The 12,238-nt window shown below is 33.3% G+C and overlaps 1 long non-coding RNA gene across 1 annotated transcript in view; it reads left to right on the forward strand.

Moving 5' to 3' along the window:
* LOC311430337 overlaps nucleotides 1-6,248 on the forward strand; it is a 29,528-nt gene extending 23,280 nt beyond the window's left edge. The window contains exon 3 of the long non-coding RNA XR_014688708.1: nucleotides 6,108-6,248. This is a non-coding gene — a long non-coding RNA (uncharacterized lncRNA). The remainder of the gene's footprint in view (nucleotides 1-6,107) is intronic.
* The last annotated feature ends 5,990 nt before the right edge of the window (nucleotides 6,249-12,238 follow it).

A 12,238-nucleotide genomic window follows, 5' to 3' on the forward strand; every position in this document is an offset into this window, starting at 1 on the left:
AATCTAAAACTAAATTTAATGCCAACCTCATTTGTGCTAGCCTCTCTGATAAGAAATCCATTCATTCAGTAAGTTATTCTACCTTATCACTGCTAAGGTCACTAGTACACCATCACAATGTAACAGTGATCTAGAAATAGATCTAGAAATAGCACAATATCTTTGGATATTTGCAAACAAACTGAAACCCTTAAGGTAATTAAGAGGAAGGATTGGATAACATATATATATATATATATATATATAATATATTATATACTATATATTATATATTTTATATTTATTTTATTTATATTTTATTTATTTATTTATATATTGTATTTATTATAATTATATTAGATATTATATTATATTTATTTATATGATATTTTATATTATATGATATATAGTGTCTAATATTATATATTATAATATAATAAATATTATACTATATATTACCCCCCAAAAATGAAATATATATATATCTATTTGCTATATATATACACATAAATGTTATATATGTGAAATATCTATAATTAAATATATATATAAATTATATGTATATGTATATATATATAACGAAATATATATATTTCAAATAAATTTATATATTTTAAATTTTTATTTTTTTAAATTTAAATTTATATATTTAAAATAAACTAAGACAATGGATATGATGTGTGCTTTTAAGATTGGAATTTGACCTTCTATGTAACCAGTCACTTTGTTAAGAAACTGCCCTTTTATTTAATCCATGCGCAACAAATGAACATACCATTGTATCACCAGTAAGAAGGCTACAGATAGATGGCATACCTTCAAAGATCTCATTTGGCCTATTTAAAGAAAATTTCTTTTTTTTACAATAAAGAGTGTAAAGTGATAGAGATTTAAATAACTTGAAAGCAGTAAAAGGAATTTCCACATTATGACAGGAACTCAATTGCAAAGTAATAACCTCTGAAGTATGCAGTTCTGGAGGATTTTCAGTTATTTACTTCATCCCTTCAGAATAACAGAAATGTGAATTATGCCAGGACTCCATCTTGCAGTGCATCTGTTTGTCTGTCCATCCTTCTTTCTCTTACAAACACATAATCACTTAGAAAATCAGAACAATAGGACAAATATGTATTTGCTGCTGAATTTGTAAACTACAGCTAAACTTGTTTTTGTGATATCAGTAAAACATTTTTTTTTTCAATTAGAAAAACAATATAAAAAAGAAATACCAAAGTAGGGATACAACAATGGTTAGAATCATAGAATAATAGAATCACAGAATCATGAAGGTTGGAAAAGACCTCCAAGGTCATGTGGTCCAACCATCCCCCTACCACCAATATCACCCACTAAACCATGTCCCTAAGGGACATGGTGCTACATGCTCCTTTATTTACATTTACATGTTCTTTTACTGCCCTCAATACTCAATCTTTGTCTTTTCTGCCATACATCTTCCAATCCTGGACATTTCTTGGGTAGTTTTATATTATTTTTCCTAACCAATATTCATAACCAATATTATTTTATTGTTTAAATGCAATCTCTTTTTTTTTTTTTTAATTGTAATATAACAAAAAATCTCCCTTCTTGCTCTATGTCAGAATAAAAAAGTTACAAAATGTCTAATATGATTAAAAAAATGTATAGAAGATATTAGAATGATATTAAAAAATGCCTACTGTAGGTTAATGTTTACAGTATGCTAGAGGTATAAATGATGTATTTGTACAAAATCTCATGTTATTTATGTTTTCTGGAACAGCCTCTTAAGCAACTTTTCAGTGTGAAGACTGAAGTGAAAAAAGATACTTGAAAAATCAAGTGATGCTGATACTGGTGTTATTTCTAGGGAAACTTAAACAGGAAAAGCTATCTACTTCACATGCTGAGCTAGAAAAAATAAAATACTGACCAATTTTGCACAAACAACTCTGAGATTAAAAAGATTAGATTGTTTTACATTTCTCCCCTCATCAAATGTAATGAGCGTTATATGGTTACTGCCTTTGTTTGCTTTTATTTATTAATTTATCAGGTTTATCTATAATTGATGTAATCAAATAATATTCAAATATTTTCTAATAACATTTTTAAAGCCACCACATATTGATTTTAGTGTAGAGATTGCATTTGTGTTCGTATATACTCATGTTATGATCTTTGATCCTCTTTGATCCAAATGATTAATTACTTGAACTACATAAATACTTGCTCAGTGACCTTCAGATTTATGTTGGCATTCTAAACATGAAATATGCTTTGACAATACCCACAGTCTGTGTGAAATTGTTCCCTTTGCAGGAGGTTCCATAGCTGTGCCAGATTACAGCCTGAAGCTTATGCATGATAAGGGAATGGTAATCTCTGTGATGTATGTACACCTCCAAGCGTGTACATACTATGGGTCCCGTCACATAACAAGAACTAGTCATGATTTCTGCTAATAAATTCAGAATCCAATCAGAACAGTGAGCTGGCTTTTTTGTCTTCAAATTATCAGAAATTATTGTAAAAAAAAAAAAAAAAAAAAAAAAAAAAAAAAGTTTATAAAGGCTAAAAGCTAAGGATGAGCAATTTTGATTAAAAAAAAAAAAAAAAAAACACGCATCAGGAAAAGCAGTAAAATGTTCCTGTTTTTATATTATACATTTAAGGTTATTGTATATTTTCAACAGAGATCCCAGAAGGAATACATTGATTTTTTCCCTTCAAATTTTCCTCCTTTTCCTCCTTCCTTCCTTAATTTTCAATTACTCTTTAAATGATTTAACTTCTTCAAAAGCTACTTATGATCCAAATTCCACTATAGATTCCTGGATTTGCTCCTCCTATGAATGTCTCACAGAATAATTGTTCATATTATTTTTGTTCAGGATTCTGTAAATAATCTGTGTTGGGATTTTTCCAAATCTGAGAGAGATTTATTTCCTGAGAACCCCTTATTGCGTTTGTCTCCCATTAACATCTACCTCCCTATGTATTTGAACTGGTCCTCAAAGCATCATATTTCCAAGCTCTCTCCCACAGTCATTATTCTGCCTTCTGCAAAATGGGTCTGGCTAAATTTTCTTATAATACTCTTTTCAATTATCTACCCACATTTTGAGCAATGGAAGATTTTTCTGGGAAGATGGGATAGCTGTTGAAGCAAGGCTGTTCCCATATGATTCACCATTGCTCCTTCAGCCACAGTTTGGACAGGAAGCAGCCATGAAGACTGGTCATAAATAACCAGGATATAGTTCATTCACTTTCCAGAGTTGGAGCAGTCAGCAGCAGTTTGCTTCTAACTATGGGGATGGTTACAAAGAGATGGGATAAAAAATTGCCTGCATCAGCAAGGAAGAGATTTTCTTGGGCCAAGACAGAGTAACATATACTGCCTTGTTTAAAACTTCCAACAATATTAATACATACTTGAAACAAGGTATTACAAAAGGGAAATACTTCAGTACAGTGGAGGTAGGCCATATTTCAGCAAAAAATGATGCCAGGAGAATGTGACTTTCAGCAGCTTGTCCTCTTTTCTCCTTCAACCCTCACCTGTTTGCTTGTTTGCTTATTTGACTTTTGACTACTCATTTATAAGGTAAAGTCACTTTGATGTTGGGCTGTTAGATTAAATGAAACAATAAATTCCCTATGTGCTAATATCTACACCCTGAGTCAACAAGGATGCCTTTTGTCAGGAAGACAGATAATTAAAATACCCTTTCCCCAAGTAAACAGAGTTTTGATCAAGAGATGCTTTCTTTACAGATTTTGAAATGAGTAGTGCATTGTCCCCTACTAAACTGTCACTGTCTTTAATGAATTCACATCTTAAAGTGACTTTCTGGTGTAGTTAATTTAGCTTACTATTAAGGATGGATTTATGGAGGACTGTTTATTGAAGATAGGAAAGTTTATCATAATAAAGAGACTCAGCATTAGTTATATCTTTTTTATTTTTAAAAAAGTTTTGAGTGATTTAATGTTAATTAGAGATGACAGATTACAACAATAGAGATTGAATTCTTCTCTTAAAAGAACAACAAATAACTAGCAATGTTCCTCAGTCTTTGTCAGAGCAAAGCTGGAGCACATCTAGGGACAAAATGTTAAATTCTAGCCTAATTTACTCCAGTACATTGTGAAGAGCAGTGATGAAATTGCTTGTTTCTAAAGTAATATTTTTTATCTGAACATGTGGATGAAATTGAGTGATTAATTTTCCAAAATGCCAAAGGGTGATAATATGACTTGAGAATGGATACTGGCATTAAAAACTTTGTAAAATGCTACCTCAGGGAAGTAAATGTATTAAAATCACTTGTTACTTTCTCTCCAGAAGAATGGTTAGGGGTACAATTCTGTTCTGTAATTCTAAAGGAAACTTCTCTTTTGGAGACAAGGAATCAGCCCATATGTAGATAAAGGTTATTGTAGTCCTCCTGGATTTCTGAAAGGCTTTTAACTAATTCCCTTACCTTTGGAAGTTAAGGAAAAGGCGTTGGAAGTTAAGCCACAGTGAGATAAATTGGGAGAGCCTTTTTCTATGCATAAATAGTTAGCTGAACGATGATTGATAAACGGTGGGGGTGTGTGGACTTATGATGTTCCTGCAGTGGAGTGACCATGACAGTTCTGGAACAAAAAACCTGAAAAAAGGGTGGGGATAGAGAGTGGAGAGGGTAGTGAAGTGAAGCATGTAATGGTAATAACACATTTTTCACATTAAGAAGTGAAGGAAAACTGTGAAATCTTGCAGAAGAACTCTGTGATACTAAGTGAAAGGTCAATAAAGTACCATCTGAATTCAGGGTAGAGAAATGTAAAGTAATGCATATTGGAAAAAAAAATGTAGTTTGACATAAATTACATATTCTGTGTTGACCATTATGGATGGGAAAATTTTTAGAAGTCATGATAGGTATTTCCATAGTGTATATTATTCAGCCAAAACATACAAACAAACAAAAACATTAAATATTAAAAATTCTTAGGAAAGGGATAAAGAGCAAATATACATTTATGCCATTGTATAAATCCATTGTTCATTCACACTTTGAATGTCCTATGCAATTCTGATATCAACTCAAAAAGGAAATGATTCAGAGAAGGGCAACAACAATTAGGAGCATGCAACAGGTCTTTAAAGAAAGCTTAGGCAGAGAGGTCTTGTCAGCCTGGAAAAAGGACAGCCTTGTACCATGTGATTGAAGTCTGTAAAATCTTTACTGGCATGAAGTGGGAAAAACGGTCTCTTTTACTTAAAAAATGTAGAAGCTATCAAAGGTAATTTGTAGGAGTCAGGTTTAAAGTGAACAAAAAAACTGACAAAGTGTAGAGCCGTGGTACTCCATATCAAAGAACAGTGTGTCTACAAAGGGTGTGTAGGTCATGGGAAGATTGGGAAATAACTGGAAAAGTGATAAAATGAGGGTTAGAAAGGAGGCAAATCACAAGGCTCAGGGCAATCACAGCTCAGCCCCTGAGCTAAAAGACCAAAGAGTGACTAGAAGAGTATTTGAGGGAAATATCATATATAGATACACTGTTCTTGTTTTCTTCCAGAAGTCCATTTATGACTACTAAGTAGAGTTGGAATGGACTGACTGGACACTAAAAAATATTGCAGATAGGTCCACTATGTGATTACTGGTGTCCAGTCTTCTATTTTTGTATGTTGTTTGTTAGAATCTAAATTCCTAGTTTTATATAGTATATGATATGGTATGATGAGGATTTCTTTTATAATGTGTTCCATTATAAATAGATATGCCTCAAACACTAGAAGGAAAAAGGAAAGCTGCACCTGAAATTTTAGGTAGTATTAATTGAACATTATGAGATCATATGAAAGATATGTGTATGTAGTATGCATCAGTCATGATAACAAATTGGACCATAAAAGCAAACCAAGTTAAACACCTAACAAAGAGTACTCTGGACAACAGCTACAGAATTTCCTAAAAATTTTGTATCAAAATATATATATGAAAACATAAATAATTATATCTGGGCTTCCAGCTGGACTTTTACATCACACTTGTACATGTATTTATTTTTATTTTTTTCTCTTGAATGAGTAAACCTCTTTTTAAAGTTTAAAATAAGTTTATGCTCTATATTATATGCAGATACTCTAAATCTCACTTGTGCACACCAACGGTCCTGAAGTACAGAACATTCTCAAATCTCAGCAGAAGATAACAAAACAGGATGACCAAAGTAAGAAGAAATTAAAGTAAATGAGAAATAAATGAGCTGATTTAAATGAACTGAGTTTCTCTACAGTATTTTGTTGATTCATGTAAATAATTACAGTGCTGTCAAGGTTGATTATCCAGGGAAAAATGAGTGCGCTCGTGTTAAGCAATAGAAATTCGCAGCAGTAGGCTGTTCTTAGAATCATAGAATCATAGAGTGCCCTGGGTTGGAAGACACCTTAAAGACCACCTAGTTCCAACCCCCCTGCCATGGGGGACACCTTCCACTAGACCAGGTTGCTCAAAGCCCCATCTAACATGGCCTTAAATATGTCCAGGGATGGGGCATCCACAGTTTCTCGGTGCAGCCTGTTTCAGAGCCTCACCACCTTCTGAGTAAAAAAATTTCTTCCTTATATCTAATCTAAATCTACCCTTTTAGTTTAAAATCATTACTTCATAAAGGGAAAAAAATAAATAAAAATAAAAGTAAACAAACAACAAACTAGCATGACAGATAAATGAGCAAGGAGTAGGTATAGAAATCAAAAACAAAAACAAAAAAAATAAGATAAAATGATTGTGAAAGATGTAGGTAAAAAGGAATGGAACCAATAACAAGATAAAATAGCCTGCTTTGCTGGCTCTGCAGCCCATCCTGATAGTTAAGTCTCTTGCTGTCTTTATCAGTAAACTTTTCTTTAAATGGAAGAATTTTCCTGGCTCCTGGCTTTCCTTCCTCTTCCCTCAGCATTTTGAGTATTAAACCGGAATTCTGTGTTCACACAAATGTTGGGAGAGAATACCCCCCATAAGACCTTTCTTTCTCTCCTGTTATTTTTCTGCAGATAAAGAGCGGAGAGAAAGTATTGGCTTCAAATAGATACAACTCCAGGGTTTCTGTATACAATTCATCTGAGATTTAAAATATGTTACATTTTGAACCACCAATCTAATCAGTGTTGACTGTTCTTTATCTTTTACCAACCAAAAAATAATGTTAAGATCACTTTACTCAGTTCTTTATTGGGAAGATGCAGGTGAGCAGATTTTCTTAACCATCACGTCAAGTTCTTACACAAACATTTCTTATAATATATCCCTTAACTTGTCCTGTCTCACTTTCAAACTAGCCAGATTTGTTCTGTAAGATTTTCCAGAGCCTCACTCATTCTTCCAGTTTCCAGCCTAAGTTTTCACATTTATACCCATTTGTTCTTGTGTCAACCTTGTCTTTTAGTTTAAATAGCTTTCTTCTTCTTTAGCATTTATCTACCTCTGAAGTATTTATAGAGCGCAATGATATACCCTATCAGACTCCATTAAGTTATTTTAGACTCCTTTTACAAGATAAGCTCTTTTTCTTCCTGATCATCTTAGCAGCCATTCTCTGCAACTATTGCAGTTTAATTAATCTTTCTTAAATACAGGCTATCAGAACAGTGTATGCAATATTCCAGAGAAAATCTTACCAGTGCCTTGTTTAATTGCATGAATGCTTCCTTATCTCTAACAGTAATACTTTTCTTCACATGTTCTAGGATTTCATTTGCTTTCTCATGAGCACACATTCTTGTTTTATACCTATATTCTGTCTGATTAACCATACATATGAAAATACACATCAAAGTACAACTGTAACTATTTGTTCTCTATACTTTCATCTCTGTTTTAGGTATAAACAAAATTAAACCAAACTACAGAACAACAAAGTGGGCAACAAAGTGAACAAAAAGAAAAATATTGTCCTTAATTGTCAATGTTCAGTGTTCTATGTCTACCCTATACCTGTTTCCATTTTATGAAGTTTATTTTCTAACCCACTTTCCACATGCTGGAACTTCTCTTCAATTGTCTTGAATATTTCCAAGGACAGCAACAACAGAAAGTTTCAGTGCTTTTACGATGATTAGAGAAAACAATTACTTGCATAGATTTGCTGATAGCATGTTTGGCATTAAGGGTATGATTCAGCAAGTTATTCAAATATGTGTTCAGTATTAAAATAAAATAAAAATAAAATCTTAAGTGGCCTTAGTTGTCCCAGAAACAGAGGTCTGAAACAAAATAACCAGCAAAATAACCAGCAAATTATGTGCTTTCAGTCGTGATTTACAAATTAATATGAAAACAATATTTTTGCAAGAGGGTCATTAAGGTAGCAGACAGCAAAGCAGATACACCATTCAGCTTCTTTTACAGTCATGGCTCAATTAAATTTTGTACATACGAAGATATCTGACCATGTAAACCTGGATGTCTGAGAAGTACTATTGACACAAGCCATTACTCCTAATTATCCTGATGCTCAATTTTTAGCTATCATGACAGATATGAAATAAAACAATCAGAAGTGCATATGGTGTCAGAAGTTCATGATATGCCTGTTGTCTCTACGCTTACCATTAAAGTTACCATGATGAAATTGGTTTCCCATGACTTGATTTCATAGTTTACAAGAACTTGCTTACAAATTTATTCACAAATGCTACATAGCATTTCTGTAGTATTCTGTAACATTTCTATATAGTATTATCTTCAGTTAGATCTGTCAGAACAAGAGACTCATAAACTGACCTATTTACACAGCACACATACAAGTAGAGGACTCTTTCACTTCTAGAATTTGGACTAGGCTGATAATGAGAGGAAAGTTGGGTTTTGCAGTTTATGACTGCAGTAGCCCTTTGTAAAATCCATGAACTGCTTCATATTTATGTTGTGGGCTTGCATAAGCCTCATGACTGGTCTAGCAACCTTGGTTGTGCTCACATGACCTAACTACAGTAATGCTCTGCACATGCCTGAAGCTTCTATTCAGTAGGTAGAATACTGAAGTAGATTGATCTCAAAGGCTATGTGTAGTGACAAATGGTGCCAGGTGCCCATTATTATCTGCTCTGACTTAGGAGCCTCCGTGGCACCACTTTGGGCTATACAACCAACTGCTCCCCCATATAAGGCCAAGCACAGCATTAACCATATACCTAGCAATGTGTACATGTGAAAAGAGAGCTTGAGTATGTGGATGTGTGCCATATTGTATCATTTGGCTGCATCACAAAAGAATGACATCTGGCTTGTTTTATTTTGTAGTTGTAATGTAGCCTAAGATTACTTCAGTTGTTTGTTTGCTTGTTTTGGTTTGGCTTTGGCGGATAGCATAAAAAAAAAACAAAACACACCATGTCTTTGAAAAAATAGATTAAATTTTTATTTGAAGTAAAGTGTCAGAGAATTCTGACAGCCATGGGGCAATGGGTAAAAGTAACAGATAACAGAGAGAAGAATCATTGAACGATGTCCACTGCAAATTCCTTCACAACTGTCTCTGGCATCCAAAATGTCTCTTTTTTAGGCTGGAGCCTGGAGGTAAACAGGCAAACTGTTTTTTCCTTTTCTACAAATAGCTTTTACAGATGACTACTTGGAGTGGAAATATTGGCAAACCAAGTAAAGCTGTTATAATTAAACATTTTATACATATAAAAAAAAAAAAAGTTAAAAAATATGAAAATTACGTGGCAAAGTGAATAGTACAGATAAAGAAAAGGGAAAATTGTTATCAAAAAAAGAGGGTGGGGTGGGGGGAAGCAAGATATAATGACAGAATATACCTATGCCAGGTAATAAAAGAGCTTAGGCAACTGATTGTTCTGTTCAAGTCAGAAACATTAGTACATCAGTGATGAGCTTGTCTTGTCCCTGCTATGTTAGTAAGCATCACAGAACATCAAAATGTTCTGTATTTTCAGTTTTTAAATAAATCAAGCTTTATGCCTCTCTTTTTGTTTCCTAATTTAAATTGCCAGAAAATTTTCTTTACAGCAACAGCTACTTTGAAAAGGATCTGAGGTCTAAGTACAGATTTAGAATAAAATTCAGCATATTACAGCTGACATCTGGGTAATGTTTATAATAGAACAATTACATGCATGACTATGAATAGCAATATAAAGATAAGCATACACTTTAGAAGATAAAAAAGGACAAGTAGAAAGAAACTTAACAAAACTAAGCTAAAACATTCTAACTGGAGGCAGAAGTTGAAATATTTCTAATAAAAATCAGCAAAAAAGAAGCCTACAGAGATATTCTTACAGGTGGTAGTGTACATTTCTATCTTTTAGCAAGATAGAAATGTACTTTTATGTGTTTTGCTGAAAAAACGGAAAAAAAAAAACAAGAAGTCCTACAAAGGAGAAAACAGAAGAGAGGTATTTAATCTGGAGAGGCCAGATACGTGCAACTTTGGACACTAAATATATGAAAAAAAAAAAACAAAGGGAGTGTTCTATTTGTTTACTGGTAAGAACATGTGGTAAAAGGCTTAAAGAACACCTGGGGAGATTTGAGTTCTGCACAAGCTAAGTTTTGCAAAGGAGAGGACAGATAATCTAGTAAACTAGTTAGTCTGAGAATGTATCTCAGGAAGTTTTTAAGGAGAGCAGAGATGTATGTGATGATTAGGGTGCCTTTCTTTAGTCAACTTTAAGGGAGAGGATAGACGAGAAAATTTCTGAAGGTTCTGTGGTCTCTTAGATCTATGTGTAGACTTTTGAGAAGTGTTACTGAAATCACTTCCTCCCCTTGTTTGATCACAGTATAACGTTTCCTTGAGTTCCTGCAAGAGGAGGTCATTTATAAATTGCAAGTTGTAAATTCTTTCAATATTGTTGAGATTTACTTGTCATTTTTATGCTTTGGAGTTAGCTGATAGTATTTGCTGTAAGATCTGGACTATATTATATTCTTCATTGTATGAATTCTGCTACTTGTCCCTGAGTATGGATAACTGAACTGGGACCTCAGAGAAATAGGCACATCGACAGCAACTTCCACAGTGATGTGGAAGGGATGGAAAGTTACTGTTTTTTTCCAAGGCATCCTGTCAAATTGTCTGGCTGATTAATAATGAGAAGTCTTTCAAGACAAATAGAAGAACCTTTGCCTTCAAACTTGTAAGAGGAGAGTTGTTCATTGCAGCCAAGAGTAGAGCTGTATATATATCCTGAAAAAATATTATGCAATTCTGGGGTAGAGAGCAGTTGTATTAATACTAGAGATGCTATACATTTCATGAATGATGTATCTGTCATTTCTGGTTCTGAATTGGGCCTAGGAGAAATACTGACTGGATGAGTTACTGGAAGACAATGACAGAGGAAGAGTCTTGTTTCTTTGCTCGTTTTATTTGTCTTTTAAATACAACATAGATTTTCAAAGATTGAACAAGCACTCATAGAATAAACTGGGACTGAATGTATCCTTTAATTCCTAAGAACTAAAAAGCCGGACTCTTCTCATCCATTTCAAAAGAGGAGCCTAGGTTACTTAATTTGTCACAGAAGAAAGTGCAGCTGAAGCCAGGTGTAATGTAGGAAGCTGTTATTTGAGGTAATTTTGTGCAATTACTTGTATATGGCAATAAGTAGGCCTAAAAAGACAGAAATAACTGACTTAGACACTGAATTTTTGCTGACTATTTTAACAACTTTTGTTTAAACTCCTTAGAATGGAATAAATTATTCTTTTTTAAGTATGTAGTCTAACATTTTTGTTTGTATGTTTGAGAATAAAATTAAATAAAACAACATTTAGTGCTTGCTTTCATCAATCTACATAATGTCCTTTATCGTGAGTCACAGATGATCTCTACATATGATCAAGTGGATGCATGAGCTCAATTATGACTATGCATTATAGGCATCTGGTTTCGACTCAACGCTTGTAACAGAGTAGAGGAAATATAAATACATATTTCAAGATAGGATGTAAAGTAAAATGCTTATTACTTGGAAAGAAACATCCAGGTTCACTAAAAAGGAAAAAGAGTGATGATAAAGACAAACGTCATTCTTACCAGGATTTTTTTTTTTTTTTTTTTTCTGCACCAGGTCCTAAACATTGCAATAATTTTAATGCACATTTCACAGAATCACAGAATTTCTAGGTTGGAAGAGACCTCAAGATCATCGAGTCCAACCTCTGACCTAACACTAACAAGTCCTCCACTAAACCATATCACTAAGCTCTACATCTAAACATATTTCATAACATTT

The sequence above is a fragment of the Aythya ferina genome (assembly GCF_964211825.1).
Source record: "Aythya ferina genome assembly, chromosome: 1".
Lineage (NCBI taxonomy): Eukaryota > Metazoa > Chordata > Aves > Anseriformes > Anatidae > Aythya > Aythya ferina.